This window comes from Sorex fumeus, unplaced genomic scaffold (assembly GCF_029834395.1).
Source record: "Sorex fumeus unplaced genomic scaffold, SorFum_2.1 ptg000086l, whole genome shotgun sequence".
Classification (NCBI taxonomy): domain Eukaryota; kingdom Metazoa; phylum Chordata; class Mammalia; order Eulipotyphla; family Soricidae; genus Sorex; species Sorex fumeus.
The window spans coordinates 28,961,698-28,975,049 of NW_026606143.1; the positions used below are offsets into that span (position 1 = coordinate 28,961,698).

The 13,352-nt window shown below is 37.8% G+C and overlaps 1 non-coding gene across 1 annotated transcript; it reads left to right on the plus strand.

Annotated features, from left to right (window-relative positions):
* The first annotated feature begins 3,137 nt into the window (after positions 1–3,137).
* On the plus strand, positions 3,138–3,299 carry LOC130039465 (U1 spliceosomal RNA). The gene has a single exon (XR_008794889.1). It is a non-coding gene; the product is annotated as a U1 spliceosomal RNA (small nuclear RNA).
* Positions 3,300–13,352: the final 10,053 nt, after the last annotated feature.

Below are 13,352 nucleotides of genomic sequence, written 5' to 3' on the forward strand. Positions count from 1 at the left end.
TAGAGCAATGTCCTTTTGGCAAGGGAAGATAGTTGATGCTATGCTCTTGGCTCTTGTTACTTGCAAGTTAATTGACTCCGAATAATATTTACTCCTGGGCATCGGTTATATTTACTGGACTTAAGCTTCAGTTGCTCTTAGTTCCTAGCACCGCTAAAGGAGGATTCCAACATGGGAGTTGGATGGACCCAAGGCAAGCTATAAGCTACGCAGCCATTGAAAAGGGACAGGCCAAGTCCCATAAAACTATAATAAGTTAAGAGCATGGTCATGGACAAACTCTGTCATGACCCCAAAAAAGTAACTGGATAAGACCATGATGGAGTTAGCAAGGACCTGGCCTGAGGACTGTAGTCTGGGATGTACAGAGAGATGTCCCCAGGAGAGCTGCCCTTTAAGCTTAATACATCTCTTATTGTGTCCATACAAAATGCCCAGAAAGATTATTAACAAGTAAATTTAATTAGATTGTTTAAATGGGTTTGGACTAAGGAAAGGAGAAATATACCGTTAGATAGAATTCTTCCCTTGGGTGGATATCCTAGCAGGATGAGATTTTGTCCTAGAAGAAACTTCCCCTGAAGAAAGGGCTTTATGTATGTTGACTGTGCTACCACACCTATGTGTAACTACTACCCCCCAGCTTTATGTTTCTTCTCTTAACTAATGCTGGGAGATTGGAATAGAGGAATGTGACACTGGAATGAGAGGAGTGTGAGTCTGGTATGGGGACAGAGATTGGAATAAATTGCGACTTATCACCAACTAACTGGCCCCTTGCTGCAGTCATCAGGGGGGTAGTGGGGGAGGAGGGGAGGGAGAGACAGCTTATAGCCACCAAACTCACAAAGGGCAGGATGGATATTCCATGTTCAATTTCTAATCTGTACTGGAAAGAGACTTCCTTGTTTTTCTTCTCCGTTCCATCTTCCTCTTTCCCTTTTCTTCTCTTGCATCTTCCCTCTCTCACTTTCTCCCTTCTTTTCCCTTTACAGAACTCTTTTTATCCTCCTTCTTGTATGGTCATACATACTCATACTCAAGTGCACTATTTTTTTTAATCTCTATCAGTGTTGTACTGTGTCCCCCTTTAGTTCTCTTTCTGGATGTCTCTTTTAGGATCGAAATGTTTATTCTTTCATGGTTTACAGTATCCCAACATTATCATCTGACCCTTGCAAAGTTCTGGGAAAAAGCACAATTTTCTAGGAATTATGGCAGTACGAGAATCCTCCCTTACTTTCTTGATGTAATCTACCTAGAGTTTATAAGTATGTAAAAGGCTGTCTGTAGCAACATATGTCTCATCTTGGCATGTGCTATCTAATATGGTAGCTCCTGATTACTAGTAGCTAGTAATCATGAGAGATATGACCAGAGTGATACAGAGACCATATTTTGAATACATTGGGTTAATACATTAATTATTTAGTGTATTACTAAAATAATTATACCTTTTTTTGGTTAAGTTGACTACTAGCAAAAATGAAAATTTTAATTTGTTTTTTTTTTTGCTTTTTGGGTCACACCCGACGGTGCACAGGGGTTACTCCTGGCTCTGCACTCAGAAATTACTCCTGGCAGTGCTCAGGGGACCATATGGGCTGCTGGGAATCGAACCCGGGTCTGCCGTGTGCAAGGCAAATGCCCTACCCACTGAGCTATCTCTCCAGCCCCCAAAATAAAATTTTTATAGCTTCTTACTATGTTTATTTTGTAACAATTCAGTATCATCAGCTATAGTCATAATGTTATACATTATATCTGTAGAATTTATTAATCTAATAGGTAAAAGATTGTCCCCTTTACCAACCTCTCACTATTTTTCTAATCCTTCAACCATTGGTAAGCACTATTTTACTCTCTTTCCATAAATTAGACTTTATTCTTGGATTCCACTATGAGTTATATTATGCACTTCCTCATGCTGTATTTATTTTGGACAGGGCTGACCTAGGTTTTAAAATATAGATGAATCCATAAATTAAAAAAGAAACATGATTCCCTATCCAGCTCTTTTGTACCTGGAAAAATCATAATATTTCTTATACTTTCATTTTCTGAATTTAGTCCTAATCCTTTCTTCAGCCATCAAATCTCTTGTTTCGTCGATTCATGGAACTTTTAAAAAATATATAACAGTGATAATATTTTCCCAGATATACTATAATATTGGTTTTTGGTTTACAAGTCTCTTTTCAAAATATTGCTTTCGTGAACTATACAAAGCTTCGGGGACAAGAAACAGCTTAGGGAATTCATAGCTGTAAAACCAGTTTTGCTAGAAGCATTAAAGGAGCTTCTTTAAAAGACAAGACAAACTTCTCAGCACTTCACCACTGAGTATGGCATTAGCTCATAGTGCTTATGATTGCCCTCTGCTAGATTAAGAAATGTCTGTTTATTTCTAGCTAGCTAAGGGTTTTTTCCTAGCTAGCTAAGGGTTTTATACCTTCTAAATAATGAAGTACTGTTTCATTTATTTTGAATGTATTTTTTTATGTTTGTTCAGGTATTTTTTTTATATCTATAGAGATTTTCCTCTTACTAATGCAAATACTTAGACATTATTTCTAATGTAATATTTTCTAACATAAAATCAACATTACCTTTTTAGGATCAAACATACTTCTATACTTTTATATGCCTATTCAGATTTTACTTAATTTTTTTAAAATTCTCTCCTCACTCTTACTAAATTGTTTATTTCTAGGGTTTATCTAATTCATCATTGTCACTGTCATTGTCCTCCCGTTGTTCATCAATTTGCTCGAGCAGGCCCAGTAACGTCTCCATTTTAAGACTTGCTGTTACTGTTGTTTGGCATATTGAATTGCTGTTACAATATGTTTGGCATATTGTATACGTCACGGGTAGCTTGCCAGGCTTTGCCGTGTGGGCGGGATACTCTTGGTAGATTGCCGGGCTTTCCAAGAGGGGCGGAGGAATCAAACCCGGCTCGGCCAGACTGACTGCGCGTAAGGCAAATGCCCTACTGCTGTGCTATCGCTCCAGCCCTTAATCTTAAAATTTGCTGGCATAGAATTAGTCATACCATGAAATGTTTACTGTACATACCTGTAAAAATTATATTTCGGGGAAATTTTTTCAAACTTATCCATTAAAAGTTGTGTGGAATACTTACCTAGCAGGGGAGAAAACATGATTATAAAGTTGGTTTCCCAGGGCAAGACTTATTCATTGCACTTTGGATGTGCTAACCCCCTACAATTTCCCCAAATATGGGAAACTCAGGTGCAGAATTTGTGGTAGCGGTAGACTATATTTGCACTCTCCTCTAACAAAAACAATTAAAAAACTAAATTGTGTGGAATTATAGGAATTTAGCTTTATTCATCTATATGTAGGTGAATTCATCTCCATAATTAAAAAATATGTCTCTCATATGTGGGATATAAATAATCATAGTAAGAGAACAACCGATAACAGAGGGCACCAGAACTTGAGATTTTGTCTATAGAACTCAGCTTACCTGTGGGGAGAAGGCAGATGGGAAGGGTCCTTGGGACACTGGTGGAGGGAAGTGAATGGGCACTCTTAATGTATGTGATGTTGGAACAGTGTGCGCATGAAAAGTACAATTAACACTGTTGTAAATCATGCACACAAAATAAATATGTTAATATATGAAAACAAAAGGAAAATATTGCCTTCTTAGTCAGAAAAACATTGATTGTCCAACAATTTCCTCATCATGCATATAACACATACAGGATTCATTCTTAAATGTGTTGCTCTGCTCTTTTCTCTCTGAAGAAACTAGTATAGTCTTTATTTTTATTAATTATCTGTTTCCCCCTGGGCTGAAGTGATAGCATAGCTGGTAGGGCGTTTGCCTTGCACGCAGCCAGCCCAGCTGAGCAGAGTTTGATTCCTCTGCCCCTCTTGGAGAGCCCGGCAAGCTACTGAGAGTATCTTGCCCACATGGCAAAGCCTGACAAGCTCCCCGTGACATATTCAATATGCCAAACACAGTAACAACAAGTTTCAAAATGGAGACGTTACTGGGCCTGCTTGAGCAAATCGATGAACAATGGGAGGACAGTGACAGTGACAGTGATCTGTTTCCCCATGTCCCTACCTTTTCTTCTTTGAACTATATTGGTACTTAAGGCCACATGAATACAGTGACTTTGTCTATTTAGTGAAGTGCAGTTTTACTAAGTGTCTGGAATATCATAGATGCTCAATGAATCATAGTTTGAGTGAGCCATCTTCCTAGTTTTATACATACTTATTTCATAACCAACAAGAACAATCCAGAATGATACTTCAAGCCAAACATGGCTCTTGAGCACTTGAAATGTGGCAACTCCAAATTAAGATGTGCTGGAGTTGCAAAATACTTATACTAGATTTTAAGTTTAAATAACAAACAGCAACGTTAAACCTTGTGATTGAAGTTTCTCCTGTCAATTTTCCTTTTTAATGTGAATTGTACTGACAGTTAAGATAAGTTTAGTGAAGCATATTTCTGACATTCATTTTATTTAAATAGTCAATGTGTTCATAAAAAAAATCTAAAGATTCTTTCCTTACCTCGCCACCTCAATCTGCCCCCCCTCCAATTACTGCCTTTTAACCATCTTGGTGCAGTGTTGGCTGATCTTGTTGTGGTTAAAAATTTCAGTGAAATTTCAAAATTTTGTAGTTACTCCATTTTAAATGGAACAGTTTTGTTTTCTTTTTCTTTTTTCTTTTCTTTTTTTTTTTTAGTTGGAAACCCTTATGGCCTGGGTTAATTTTTCAGAAACTTAGCATTTGCTCTTACTAGGCTTTCTAGGCTATTAGGATGATACCAGAAGCCCAGCTCAGATGTCTGCTTGCCTCCCTCCCCTCCCCTCCCTTCCTGTCCCCTCCCCTCCCTTTCCCTTCCCTCCCCCTTCCCTCCCCCTCTCTAATTTTGGGGCCACTTACTCAGGGCTTAGTCCTGACTCTGCACTCAAAGATTACTCTTGGCAGTGATCATATATTGTACTGGGGATCAAACTGGGGTTGCCTACATGCAAGGCAAGTGCCCTACCCATTGTATATTCTTGTGGCTCTGTTTATGGTTCTTTATTGTCTTCTTGGATCCTAGAATGCTAATTTTAGAGTTCTGAAATTATTTCTACTTGTTCCTACTTGGGTTCCTATCCTAGGGAACAAATATCTCAATCAACAAGTCTCTGAATATTTGTTGTCATCTCACTGGATAAGTATGTGGAACATTTTTATATCCATTTACTAGGATTCTAGACTGTTAAAGTCTTAACCCTATTTCTAGTTTCCAATCCCTGTGTAGAATCATGAGTGGTCAAATCTTTTATCACTTGTGCCTCTATGTTTATAAACATCAAGACTGTGCTATTATTGCTATTTGTTTTGTGTTTGGGGCCACACTCATCAGTGCTCCTGGGCTACTTCAGCCTTTGTTCTCTCAAATCGCCCCTGGTGGTACTCAGAGGAACATATATATAGTGCTGGGGAATCAACCCTATTCTTCTGTTGTTGAACAAGTAAAATATTCTGCATTGCAGCAAAATTAGCATGTGCTCTTGGAAATCTGACTCTCAGGAACCTCTTTGTTCTGATTCCTGGAAGTTCACATTTTTTGTATGTCAGCTATATATATAAATTTATTATGTTTAAAAATTTATTGTGTTTATTCAACATCACTAGGTTTTATAGGGTCTTTCTGTCCAAGCCATGTAAATCATTTTATTGGAATTTGTCATCTATCATAATTTCTTTTATTTTTTCACTGTTGATAGATGGTAGAATATTTCTAGATATTCAATATATTAAATATTCTGTTATGAACATCCTTACATGTAGATTATTTAATGTATGCTCTTATGGACAGTTTGTATTTTTATGTAAGGATAAGTTCTTAGAAATAAAATTGTTGAATCCAAAGATGTGAACATAAAACATTGTCTTACTGAAAAATGAGCTGATACATGGATCAATGAAACAGAATAGAAAATTCAAAATTAAGACCTTTTCAATTAATTGTATTGGAATGATTGTGTCTCCATACATTAAAAAAATAAACTACAATATAGACCTCACTTCTGATACCAAAGTTAACTCAAAGTAAATATTAGATTTTAATGTAAACTATAACACTGTTAAACATCTTTTTAAAGAAAATATATTTATTGAATCACCATGAGAACAGTTACAAAGCTTTCAGGTTTAAGTTTGGTCATACAATGATCAAACACTTTTCCCTTCACCAGTAATTATTTTTCACCACCAAGAACCCCAATATACCCCCATCCCACCCCTCCCATGCCTGTGAGGCAGATGATTTCCTCTTAACTCTCTCTCTACTTTGATTACATTCATTATTTTGACAAAAGATGAACCATTATTGAAATTTTCCCCCAACAATCAAACCTGCTGAAAACGCATCATGAAATAATTTGTTTTCTATTGCTGTTTATGAAGACAATATGATTTTGGATTTCTGATATTTTACTAATTAAGTCTGGAGGGATTTCTGCCAAAAACCGCATAGTTCCAAGGTTCATTTGTATGCCTCTGGGATCATGGCCGTGCCGGAGAGCTGCTCGTGGGGGGCAACTCGCGGTTTTGGCAGGGCGAGAAGGATGTGCCGGTTCTGCCCCCCCCCCCCCCCCCATCCCACGAGGCCACAGTTTCCCCTGTCACTGCCGGCTCATACCCGGCTGTTCAATAAGCTCTGAGGCAGCGGCCACTGTGCCTTCAGGGGGGCAGGGGAAGGTAGAACAGATAGACACCCTTTACCTCCCGGGGGGGGGGGGGGGTGGGCACAGCACCATCCCTTAATGCATAGTCCACTCACATTTCTGCCAGAAGCTGCTGGGTTCCGAATTAGGTCCGTGTGCCTCTAGGGCCATGGCTGTGCTGCAGATCTGCTTGTGGGGGGCCAAAACTGTTAAACTCTTATAGGAAAACCTCGAAAATATTTATAACTTAGATTAAGTAGTAGTCTTAGATACAAGACCAAAAGCACAGTCGATAAGTGAAAAAAAACAAATTAATTTTTACCGAAGACTTTTGCTTTGTGAGGGAATTTATTAAGATAATGAGAAGACAAACCACTAAGAAATATTTACAAATATCTTTCCAACATATAATTTCTATCACAAGTATATTAAAAATTCTTTGAAATTTTGGACTGGAGAGATAGTACAGAGGGTAGAGTGGGTGATTGCCTTGCATGTGGCCAACCTGGGTTCTATCTTCCACATTCAATAAGCACTGCCGGGTGTGGCACCAAACACAATAAAACAAGAAACTCTTTAAATTTAATAGAAGAAAAAAAGTAAAATAGAATTTACAGGACTGGTTAAAAAAAACTAAAAGTAAACTCAAATAGAAATAAACATGACTACTTTTCAAGTGAATAACTGCAGAACAGGACAAGAAAAAACTAATCAAAATAAATTTGAGCACAATACTGTGACTATATGCCCTCAATCTAAATACAAAAAGCAATCTTGAACTCTTCAATGTAAGTTTGTTTTGTGGATATAGCAATTCTGAAACTATTTCATATGTATTTTATAAATGAAAATAACAATATATTGATGGTTTAAGAAGCCAGGTTTCTTACTGTGGGATAAAAGAAATAAAAAATGAATTGGCAGAATGAAAAACAAAACCAAACTTTAAAAAAATGATGTCATTAGGTTTGAGTCAGAAACATCAATTTTCATCATTAGTGCACGGATCCTCCATCCTGGGGATGGATGCCTGTCTTCCACAAGCATCTCCACTGCTCTTGGAGAGCCCGACAAGCTACCGAAAGTATCCTGCCTGCATGGCAGAGACTGGCAAGCTACCCGTCACATATTTGATATGCCAAAAATAATAACAACAAGTCTCACAATGGCGACATTACTGGTACCCGCTCAAGCAAATCGATGAACAATGGGAGGACAGTGCTACAGTGCACAGATCTTGGTTTCTAAATACCACTCCATATATTTGTGTGTGTGGTGAGGGTGGGAGGGGGAGTGGTGGTTGGGGCCACACTCAGCAGTGCTCAGGGCTTATTACGGTCTCTGTGCTCAGGAATCACTCCTGGCATTCTCAGAAGACAGTATAGGGTGCTGGGGATCAAACCCAGGTCTGCTGGGTTTGATCCACAAGGCAAGTGCCCCTCCCCACTGTACTATCTCTTTGTCTACCATTCCATATTAAAAGAAGGAAATGGCTTGTCCCAGGACTTGGACAAGGAAAACACAAGATGCATCTGGATCATCTTTTTGTACCTTAAAATAAGGAAACACCCAAAGCAGAGAATGACAGTTTAAAAAGACATGACAGTTATTCTGAAGCAGCTCGCCCTAGCCAGATTTGGGGAAATAGGATTTGAAGAAGACTGCTGGACTAGAGCTGTTACCTACTGGATTCCATATGACATCAAAAGAATGTGTGGCTGCTCACCTATAAGATGGTCAGACTTCTTCATCAAGACCCTGAACAAACGGTTTGAGGCCCTTCGTGTTCCTGTAGCAAGCAGACACCATTGGGCTACACTAGTACACGACAGGGACAAATGGAGATGTTACTGGAACCCGCTCTAGCAAATCAATGAGTAACGGGATATTAAGTGATCAAGTAACATATAACAAATGACTGAAATTTGGTATAACCCGTTGTATAAAATAAGAGCTCATGAGTCTATAGAGATACTAAACACAAGAAAATAGCAAACAAATACATAAATGGGGAGGAGAGAAAGTTCTCCCTAGCAAGAGAATGTCAGCTAGGGGAAATGACAGATTATGATCACTTTATAACCTTGTTATAATAATTTATACAGACAAGAGTCATTACTAGTTGTTAATGTTATTAGCTGAAAGTTTGATGAGTAGCAGAATATTTATGTACTCTACAGTATTTACTCACTTCTAATCACAAAGAAATTTATAATGGAGAATTCTGGTAGATAGACCGTTTCCAAATGATCAAAGTTAGCATCCTCAATAATGAGACAAACTTGTATCATCAACAATCAATATGGAACTGCAGCAATAGGGTTAAAGTGTCCCTCCCCAAAAATGTGTAACTTGAATTACACTTGAGTAAGTATAAATGAATCATTAATTGAGGAGAGTTCTACAAGATAGCTGGTTTATGAGCTAAGGACTCCTTCTGTGAGACTAAAGAAACCTGACCTCTAAAATCAATGGCTGCCCTGTACAACATCCTGAACCATGGGGCAGTGGACAACATCAGGAATGTTACTAGAGCAATAGATAACAGTATTTTGAAGTTTTATTTAAATTTCACAATTTATTTTGATCTATGAAATTTCTGTACCCCAGTACCCCTACCAAAGTGCCCATGGCCCATAGGGGACCAATTTATTCTTCCAGTCTTCCAAAATTATTAAGTATCTACTATTAGTAAGACATTGAATGGGCTTAACAAAAGCAATGAAAGCTAGGTTATCTGACTTCCAGACTCTTACTGACAGGCTAGAAAGCAACTGTTTGCAAACTCAATTGTTTTAGAACATAGTATTGATTCTACGAAGTCACACTTGGTTGGAGGCTCAGTTTGTGTTATTTCATTTATTTTTGAAAATTTTTGTTTAATTTCCAAGTGTTTGCATTTTTTTCTATTTCTGTTTGTGATTAATTTTTGGTTTTCTGGGAACATAGCTGATATGGGTTAAATCTTTTTGATTCTATGGAGATATGTTTTGTTTGTTTGTTTTGTTTTATTTGGGAACCACCTCCAGCAATGTTCAAAGATTACTCCTGACTCTCTACTCAGGAATTACTCCGGGGATTCCAGGCACTGAACCCCGTTTGACTGCATGCAAGGCAAACACCCTACCACTGTGCTATTGCTCAAGCCCCAACAAAGATATGTTTTGTGACCCAACATGTAGTCTATCTTGAAGAATGCCCCGTGTACAGTAGAGAAGAATGTGTACTCAACTTTTCTTGGTGAAGACCACTATATATGCCTATTATCCACATATCTTTCATTTCTTCTTTCAAGGCCAGTGTTTCCTTGTTGAGTTATTGTTTCTTGTTGATCCATACAGTAGTGACAGTGTTCAAGTCTTCTATTACTATTGTGTTGCTGTCAATATTTTTCTATTAGCTATTAGTAGTTGTTTGAAATATTTTGATGGTCCATCATTAGATGCATGTATGTTTAGGAGTGTTTAGGAGTGTGAATTCTTCTTAATGTATCGATCCCTTAATCACTGAGGAATGAGCATCCCTGACACAGCTCTTTTGTGCCTCCCCTTACACTAAGCCTTTTGAAAGAAGTTGTTTGCCTGTGAGATTGTCTTTCAGCCTTTGACTTTGAGCCTGCGTGTACCCTAACAATTCAGATATGTCCCCTGTAGGCAGCATAAAGTTGGGTTAATTTTTCTGCCCCATCATGCCATTCTCAAGTAACAGTGTTGTGTTAGTTTTATAGTTCTAAATTTGATGAAAAATAACATTAAGACAGAGTGCTTGTTCTTAAGACTATATGTGCTGAAGTATTAAGAGGTAAAACAGTCATGTTACTGGCAAAGGATGCATTAATTCAGGAAAACTAATAATTGTTGCATTATAAAATATAAAATATTGATGTATTATTATCTTATATATGGGGAAGCAGATGTGGTAAATTTCTAACAATGATTATAGATAGATATTTAAAAATTAATTATATTATTGGACTGGAACGATAGCAAAGCAGGTAGGATGTTTGCCTTACAAGCAGCCAACATGGCTGACCCGAGTTTGATTCCTCCATCCCTCTCGGAGAGCCCGGCAAGCTACCTAGAGTATCTTGCCCACACGGAAAAGCCTAGCAAGCTACCCGTGACCTATTCGATATGCCAAATACAGTAACAATTGTCACAATGGAGATGTTATTGGTGCCCACTCGAGCAAATCGATGAACAACGGGAGGACAGTGACAGTGACAGTGACAAGGAAATACTACATATAAATATATATATACACACACAATTTTTCCCTCATTTTTGGCTTTTGGACTACACCCAGCAGTACTTAGGGATCACTCCTGGCCATGAATTATTTCACTGTCATCAGTTTTCTACACTACATTGAAAAATGGCTCAAGGTAAATTAAATTATTCATTGCTAGTATATAATATTAGAGAGAAGTGATTTTATATGTTTATCTTGAATCCTGGGACTTTGTTGAATTCATTTGTTCTAGGAAGTTTCATTTGAGTAATTTCCTATACTAGTATCATTTGTAAACATAATTTTATTTGTATTGCACAATTCTGACTTTGATTTCCATTTCTTGTTGCACTGTCTAGAACTTGTATCACAGTTGAATAAGTGATATTTTGAATATTCTTACATTTTACCAATTAGAAATAGAAAGTACACATTTAGGAATGCAGTTGGGGACAAAAGAGATAGTTCAGTAAGCTGAACTCATGCTTTGCAGTGGCCAAAGGCTCAGTTGCCAGCACTACATAATCCTTCAGGTACTTTCAAGAGCAACCCCCAGCATAAATCAAGAGTTGCCCCCCAGAACACCGCCAAGCATTGCTTGAAAATGCCAGATAATATGGCATTTATAAACAGTAATTTTGTTGTTCTTTGATCGTGGCGTATAAGTTGGTTTCATCATCTTACTGTTCATTAATTGAGCTAAGTGCAATCTTTCATTGTCATTCATATTTTATTAGAGTCATGATAATCATGACTCTAAAGCCTCCTTTAAAATATATCCCTTTGGACAGTAAAAAATAAATAAATAAATAAATAAATATATCCTTTATCAGTACTAAGAATGTTTATAAATGTATGTGTGAGGATATTGGGAAAAAACCAAGACCAAAACGAATGTCTGGAGACTATATATAGTTGATATCATTAGAAGACAAAGTTGTTAACCTTACCCGTTAAACTGAATCTGTAACACTAAATCTCGACTAGCTTATAAACAGATATGAGTCACCATGACTTTATACTTTCTGCAAATTCCAAAGTACTTAGTAGAAGCAGCTTATATCTTGATATAATATCCATAAGAAGAAATCCATTTCGCAGCTCTTTGTTATAATAGCAAGGAATTAAAGGGGACTTTCAGGTTTACTGAAGTCCAGCACAATTGCTGTGAAAGATACAAGGATATAGAATTGTCTGGTGAGAAGTTTTAGCACAGGGGTTGGTCAGCAAAAGAACTATTGTGGGACCCACAGTTTCAAGTAAGCCTTGGACAAGGAACTGTGTAGAATGAGGCAGAACAGAAACCTCTAAAGGAATTAAGTGTGGTTAGGGCTGGAGCACTAGCACAGCAGGTAGGGTGTTTGCCTTGCACGCGGCTGACGCCAGTTGGATTCCTCCATTCCTCTCGAAGATCCTGGCAAGCTACCAAGAGTATCTTGCCCGTACGGCAGAGCCTGGCATGCTCCCCATGATGTATTCGATATGCCAAAAACAGTAACAAGTCTCACAATAGAGACGTTACTGCTGCCCGCTCAAGCAAATTGATGAACAATGGGAGGACAGTGCTACACTGCAGGACCAATTGTGGGTGAGAACTTGAGTGCAATGTTGGAACCAAGGGGAGAGAACCAGAATGGAGAGGAGACAGGGAATCCTGTTTTAGATGTATATAAAAGGAGCAGTCCTTATATTAGCCACGTGGTACAGATAAGTTATGGAGCTGCTGTAGTTAGGGGCCTGGATTTTCTAGTATTTTTAATTGTCATATACTGGATTCTTGGTTTTGCTTAGACTTTGAGGGAGTACAGGTATCAAAGCCTATCCCTGTTCTCAGTATCAGAATAGGAGGTGAACCTTCAGAAGGAGAAATTGGTTTTAGAAAGTGTATGTAGCATTGCTAGGTAGAAGAAGAGTAGAAATCTATCAGTTTTCTAGAAAGATGTATGCTTAGAATGGAGAAATGTATGCTTAGTCCCACACAGAATGTAGTTCAGTTTCTCCTACCTACATTTGTGCTGATTCTACTCTGAACAAGTACCCTGAAAGTATTTTTTTTCTTTCTGAAATGTATGTAGAGCACTAAGCAAATACTTAATTTATACTATGTCCTGTCAAGTATAATTTATTCATTGTAAATGTAAAAAACAGGGTGCATGACTTGTAATCAGTTTTCTACAACTTTATTTCATCAATATTTACAAAACCAAGATTCTAAGCTTAGAAATCTGAAGGTAGTCTCCTGAATTTGCATGCTTTCTTCAAGCTCTGTTCCTGACCCCTACGTAATGCTTGTGGCAGGTCTTTTTCATTAATGATTCTTTAGCTGTGGCATCACTCTCTTAAGCTTTGCATTTATGTCATCTACACCTTGACCTCTTTGCTTTAAAAGTCACTTCTCAATTCCAT